Source organism: Phacochoerus africanus, chromosome 1 (genome assembly GCF_016906955.1).
Source record: "Phacochoerus africanus isolate WHEZ1 chromosome 1, ROS_Pafr_v1, whole genome shotgun sequence".
Classification (NCBI taxonomy): Eukaryota; Metazoa; Chordata; class Mammalia; order Artiodactyla; family Suidae; genus Phacochoerus; species Phacochoerus africanus.
The window spans coordinates 47,869,798-47,877,365 of NC_062544.1; the positions used below are offsets into that span (position 1 = coordinate 47,869,798).

Sequence of the window (7,568 nt, forward strand, 5' to 3'; positions counted from 1 at the left end):
TCTGGCTATTTGGAACTGTCATTCTAGGTATGACAGATAGCTAAAGATTTCAAGTTCAATTTTTATTTATTTATTTATTTATTTATTTATTTAGGGCTGCACCTGTGGCATATGGAGGTTCCCAGGCTAGGGACTGAATCGGAGCTCTAGTTGATGGCCTACACCACAGCCACAGCAATGCTGATCCTTATCTCAATGAGTGAGGCCAGGGATCAAACCTGCATCCTCATGGATGCTAGTCAGATTCACTAACCACTGAGTCACGATGGGAACTCCATGTTCAATTATATTTTAATAATTTTGGAGGAAAATAATTTTTTTCTTTTTGCTTTTTTTTTGGGCCACACCTGTGGCATATGAAAGTTCCCAGGCTAGGGATCAAATTGGAGCCACAGCTGCCAGCCTGCACCAGAGCCACAGCAGCGCGGGATCGGAGCTGCATCTGTGACCTACACCACAGCTCATAGCAACGCCAGATCCCTGACCCACTGAGTGAGGCAAGGGGTCGAACCCACATCCTCATGGATACTAGTCAGATTTGTTTCTGCTGCGCCACAACGGGAACTCCAGGAAAATAATTTTTGAAAGATATTATATTTCCTTGACTTCTGAATGTAATTTACTGAATGTAATACACTGAATGTAATTCAATCCTTTCCTCAGTATGAACATCAGTTATTCTAACACAGTAATATCCTCAGGCCCCAGTGAAATACTTCAAGTCATGGACTTTCTTCTTTTGGTTGTGCTTCAGCATCCACCTGAGTAGTCATTTCTTGCTGCTGTGACTTCCTTGTCTGCATGGCCACTTGTGGTCATCTCCCCTTGATATCTAGTTTGCTAATTAAAGGCAGGGACACATTTCTTAATTCATTTTTCATACCCGAGTAGCATAGTTCCTGCTACTTGAGGTGCTTAGTAAATACATGTTAAAATAATGCATGAATAATTACGCTGAAAATTTTTTAAAAAACAAGCTTGCTAAAACCAAGTATGAAATGATAAGTAGATGCAAAGTAAGGGCTTGAGGGATTTAGTTTAATACATAGATGTGCAATAGTTTCTGTACATTTTTTATATTCTAGATAGAGTGCCTTAGGATTGAGTTCCTGATTTTTCATGAGATGAAAAATAATAGTTGTAGGGAAACTATAAAACATACAAAATTATTGCATAAACTCTGGCTGATTATATAACATTTAGCATGAATAATTTTTATATTTCTGGGCACATTTGATCTATTCCAAACAGAGAATTGAGAAATAGACTGGCATTCTTACATTTTTAAGGAGTTGCCTGACTGGGTACCTTATCATAGCCACCAGCTATGTGATTCTGGACAAATTATTAAATCTCTTTTGATTTTGGGTTTTTTTATCTGAAAATTAATGATAAAACTTTTCTCATAGGGCTCTTCAAAGAATTAAATAATTCTTTTAAAAGTACTTCCCATAAGCACGTGGTTACTTTTAATACATTGTCATTCCTGGAGTTGGGACAGTGGTGCCAACTGTGCATGGCCAGGCAAGGAGGCTGCAAAGACATTTTCCTCCTGTATCTGCTGCCTGGAAGATACTGTCCTGCCTCGGTATTGGATGTTTTGAAACCAAATGTGGCAGCTTAAATTGAAATAAGCTCTAAGTCTTCTATGTCTCCCACATTATAGAAAACACTCATTTCCATTCTGGAGGATGGAAGTTTAACATGGGCAATGTTAAGGGATGAAGGAAAGGAAACTTGGACTGTTATTGCAAATACCCACAATTTATCATAAATGTCAAATCTTTAGCAACAGGCAACTAGAAACTAGAAATAGAAGACCATCCCATATTGATGCCAATTATTCTAGAATTAAAATATTCACTGTCAAAAGCAAAAATGATAGTCTCAAATTTGTATGGAAATTGCTAAACTATCACACACAAGAGTGGATTTTCCTTGAGGAAACACAGCCTCTCCAAAATTTAAACCAATAAATTCACAATATCCCAGTTTCTTCCCCAGTGTTATTTCATCACAACAGAATACACTCACATGTTTCCTAAAGTAGAGAAATTAAATAATACAAAATAAATGGCTATCTCTCAGTTGGAATACTAGGAAATCTATAAGAATACTCTAAAATATGGATGAGAATACAGATGGTGATACTATATCAAACACTCCCTAAAGTCTTGCCATATAAACATGATGAATGAGATTTTATCCCCAGCTTAAAAAATATCTTTTGCCTATGTGTTTTCATAGTCTTTCTAATTTAACTACCTCCTTCCTAAACTTAGTCAATTTCCTTTTTATTTTGTGAAGTTTACCTGCTACTTGATAATAAGTAACTCTTCAAATTGTTGTAGACCAATCCTATAAGATCTTATTTTCCAGCATCTTAATTTGCTGCACTGTTGACTTTCAATCTTTTTTTTTTTTTTTTTTTAGGGCCACAGCAACACCAGATCCCATCCTCGTCAGTGATGTACAACCACAGCTCATGTCAACAATGGATCCTTAACCCACTGAGTGAGGCCAGGGATTGAACCTATGTTCTCATGGATGCTACTCAGATTCATTTCTGCTGAGCCACACTGGGAACTCTGCCTTCCAATCTTTGCTAAGTAAGGCATCCCTGACACACAAAAATATTATATTCTCATCTCAATTCTGTTAGAAATCATTTTGGCTTTTCAGCATCACTTTTACATTTAATATGAAGAAAACTATTTAGGGGTTAAAAAACTTTATCTGAAATCACTAATTCTTTTTTTTTAAGTTGCTCTTTATGTCCCACTTTGTTCTTCACTACTTGGGAACTCATTTACTGAAAACTGCATTATCAACAAAATTACAGGCTAATCAAAATCAATTTTTAAAATAGATATAAATAAAACCTTGCAAAATTTATGTCACAATTATGACACTTGTAGTTCTGCAGGGAGTAAAAGGGGAAGTGGTGAGGGAAATCAAAGATGCACATTAGGGAGTTCCTGTCGTGGCTCAGTGGTTAATGAATCGGACTAGGAACCATGAGGTTGCGGGTTCGATCCCTGGCCTTGCTCAGTGGGTTAAGGATCCGGCGTTGCCGTGAGCTGTGGCATAGGTCGGAGATGCAGCTCAGATCCTGCGTTGCTGTGGCTCTGGCGTAGGCCAGTGGCTACAGCTCCAATTCGACCACTAGCCTGGGAACCTCCATGTGCTGCTGGAGCTGCCCTAGAAAAGGAAAAGACACCCCCCCCCCCAAAAAAAAAAGAAAGAAAAACACGCACATTAGGATAGGGAGCATGAGGGTTAAGGGCCCTACAGCAGCCACCCTTTTGGCCTGAATGACAGAATTTGGTAATAATTCCTGTACTATAGGACTCCTGAAGAAATCTCCTAATAAAATCGATAATCACCTCTTAATGTTTTTTGTTTGTTTTTGTTTTTTGTCATTTTTTTAGAGTTCCACCAGAGGCATATGTAAGTTCTCAGGCCAGGGGTTGAAACAGAGCTGCAGCTCTGGCCTACACCATAGCCACAGGCACACGTGGGGTCTGAGCCATGCCTGTGATCTATACCACAGCTCACAGCACCTCCAGAGCCTTAACCTACTGAGTGAGGTCACGGATCAAATCCATATCCTCATGGATACTAGTCAGTTTCATAACACGCTAAGCCACAACTCCTGTCTTGTAATTTGGCTTTTGTCTCAAACTTAGAAACTTCTGACCTTAAGAATTAAAAAAAAATTCAACTTTCTATGAAATCAACACTTTAGCTATTCTACATGCATATCTCTAGTACATATAGAGATATGTAGGGGAAAAAATAATTATCTGACCATTTTAATTGTTGAAATATAAACACCTCTGCCTTATTATAATATAATGGAGTCCGGTAGCATTTGAAGAGATTAAATATTGCTATTTCCCTATGCTTCGATGCCTGGCCCTCTTTTATTTCTAGTTTTACTAGAGCTTCCTAGGTCATTTCTTTTCTTCCATGATATGTGGTATACTTATATTAATATCTAATATCTCTTGTATTATAATCCTCAGCCAAATGCTTTTTCCTGAAACTCAGCAGTATGCACAATTGCCTAAGGGACATTCTTATGGAGATTGATTCATTTGGCCATTCATTTAGTCAAATAAAATTTTTTTGAGCATCTACTCTGTGCCAGGGATCATTCACGGCATTGCAGATATAGCAAAGAACCTAAGAGACAATAACCTCAGCCTTCCTGGAGCTTACATTCTAGATAGATGATAAGCAAACAGCTAAGTGAAATTAAGTGTTACAGAGAAAAATAAGGCAGGGAAGGGTAAGGAAATCCTGGAGATGTTACATTTCTTAAAAATGTTGGTTTGGGAAGATCTCACTGAGGTCAGCAAAAACCTGAGGAGAGTAAGGGAGTGAGCATATAACAATTTGGTGGAAAAGCATTCCCTACCCACCACAGGCACTTCAAAGATGTAGAACTGAACCTACTGTTTTTCCTTGAGGGTCAGCTTCTCTCACTGTATTTCCTGTTTGAATAATGCTATCATCCCTACCACCATTTACCCGCCCCTCCCCCCAAAAAACAGATTTACCCAGACTCTACCTCTTCCACAACTGTGAACAATCATCAAGTCCTTTTGATCCTATCTCCTAGTATTTTCCCTTGACTTCTTTTCATTCCCATTACAAGGAATATTGTGACTGCCTTTGTTTAGGCCATTATCATTTTCCTCTTAAATTTTTCTAATAAATGGTCTCCTAACCTGGTCTCCTTGCCCCCAGTCTTGCCTCTTCCAATTTATCCCTGATGCTGTCAATCAGTGATATCTGTGAGATGCAAAGTTTATCATTCAATTCCTCTGCTAAAATTTTTCAGTGGTTTCACATAATGGTCAAACCTACACTCTTTATTGTGGCATGGAGGGTCTAATATATTTAGCACACTCACCACACCCCCTCCTCTTTCTGATAACCTCTCTGGGTTTATCATTTTAAGTCAATTTTCCTGGCTTTAGCTCTATAAAGTTCTTCCTAAAAGTGACCCCTTACAACACTGTGTCCTCTTACACTTTCTATAAGCTACTACTTTTGTAACAGTTATTTGTGTACATGTTTCTTTCCTAAGCCCAGCTCAGAACTCAGTCCAAATAGGCACCAAAAAAATAAACGGATAAAATCAAATGTACTATCCTTAATGAGTGGTGTAATATAAACATGGTGCCTCATTATCTAAGCTCTAGCCACAGGTGAAGAAGCATTTCTCTTTGCTCAAACCTTCAGAATCACCTTAGAAACCTCTTTTCAACATGTAATCCCATATATTCTAATACTGAACGCAAACAGCCAGTATTATTTGCTTAGAAAACCATCTGATTTAAAAAGCCCAATAGTCCTTTCCCCCAAAACAACTTCTACTTTGGGTAATTCACATACATACTATTTTATCTGTGCACTTTTTTTTTTTAAAGTAACACAGAAAATTTCAGTTCCAGAATATATGAACTGCAAAAATTCTAAGTCGCTTTTGTTAAAGATAATGTGAGGTTAAGAGATCTGGTTACAGGGATTAAAAAAGGAAACTAAAGTTAGTGACTAAAAACAAGTAGAGATAAAAGAATGATTTACAAAGATACTCTAGAGGCACCTAGGAGGAAAAAAAATCCAACCTGTATGTAAGGGAGTAATGAAAGTGAAATCCAGAATCAACAATCCAGACACAAAATTAGCAAAATATTTAACATATAAATGGGAGACCAGAAATAGCAAACCATAATTTGATATGCATCATGTGTGTAGCAAAATGAAACAAATGGCAAACTTCTCATTTACTAAGTCTAGGGGGATAGCAATCTTTGTTTATAAACACCTGATGGTAAATGGAAAACTTAACAGTACAAGGCATTAATTTGAGAGGTATGTTGTTGATAGTGTTTCCACCTGTTACCATAGCCATTCCTTGTTAATGGAGAGCAGTTGGAATTAAACTACTGTATGTGACTTCCAAAGACCTATGGTTCATTTTGTTTTCAGAGTAGTAAAAAAATTTTTTTTTGGAATTGACTTTTTATTTTATGTGCTCTTATTACTATTTTGATATTTATACCCATGCATCTAGGAAGATTTATACTCTTGATAATGGTGTTGGTATAAAATGTAACTTTTAAAAAATAGAAATTTACAAAGATATTTTAAGTACTTTATAAACATAAAAACAGGCTTTCACTTAGAGTTTATAATTTAACTGAATACTTGCAGTTAGCTCTCCTGAAAGACCTTAAAACACTGCAATCTTTTTCTCTGTGGCTGAGAAGCCTAGCCAGGTTGACTACCACAGGGAGAATAAGTTATTGCCTATGTTTATTAGCTTTTATTATGCAGAATAACCAATTGGAGATGTTAAAATACAGATTGCAATACAATAGTTCTAGGGTAGAGCCCTGGATTCTAGTTTCTAACAAGCTCTCTGGGGATGCTGCTGGTCCATGACCCACTTACACTTTTGAATAGCAAGGCCTGAATCAAGGTTTTCAGTCTTGATGCCTACTGGAATCACTTGGGAGCTTTAATAAAAAAGCAACACCCCCCAAACTCCCAGCATTTCTAGGGGTGCTTAGTCTGGGGGTCCAGCCTGGGTACTGAGTTTTAAAAGCTCCTGAGGTAAGAAGGCTAACGGGCGGCTAAATTAAAGAACTTAATGTCATTAAATGTATTGGTTAGATTTATTGGAAGATTTTGTTTTCCCTGGTTTCTATTACTAAGGGTAACAGCTAGAAATAACCAATACTGCATAGACTGTGAGCAACAGATGGCCCAAATCCCCAAATTCTTACTGAGACTATGATTATCAATCAGCTTCTACCATTAAGAATCTTGATGACTTCATTTCTATACTCCTACCAAATTATTTAATAACATACTTTAAATATCCTAAAGTTAAATATTAATGAAATTATAATAAAATGACAACCTGAATTACTTTGATTAGATAACAGATATGCAAAAACATGGTTTTAAAGTTCATGGAGGTGTCTACCTCTAATTACAGATAAAAAGGTTGAGATTAGTTAGGAAGTTTATTAAAAAAAAAAAAAATCCCAAACTTGGCACTTACACCAGGAGAAAGGCCCAAACCACAGAAGGAACAAGCGAAAAGTTTCAAGTTCTCATTTGAAGTAGGTACTGCTTACTGATGCTGGCTTACAGGCTGAATTATCACTCTTCGTGAGACTATTCCTTTTGCTAAGGTGAGATCCGTGAAAGTTCGAGATGCAATTACGTTTCAAGGCCCTCTCTCTCTTAGAAATGCACATCAAAAAATACTTGTAAACCCTCAGGTATTTGCAGAAATTCCTAGTTACAGTAAAGAGCTGGAGTACAAATCAACTGCCACATACTAATGATGTGGCTTAACTCAAACTTCCTGAACAGGTTTTCTCACCCCTAAATTAGGGTGAAGAGAAAGTTCATTAAGAAAGTAAAAAACAGATACAAATTCACGGTAGCATTAAGTATACCTATGATAAGCCAAAAAATAAATACATAGTGTGGTAATGCATACAAAGAGTTCAGACTGGGGATGACTTCTAGGCTTGCCA

The 7,568-nt window shown here is 37.1% G+C and overlaps 1 protein-coding gene across 1 annotated transcript in view; it reads right to left on the reverse strand.

Annotated features, from left to right (window-relative positions):
* The window catches only part of ITGA1 (integrin subunit alpha 1), a 179,671-nt gene that overhangs the window by 158,121 nt on the left and 13,982 nt on the right, over positions 1 to 7,568 (reverse strand). The gene's annotated exons all lie outside the window — the stretch shown is intronic.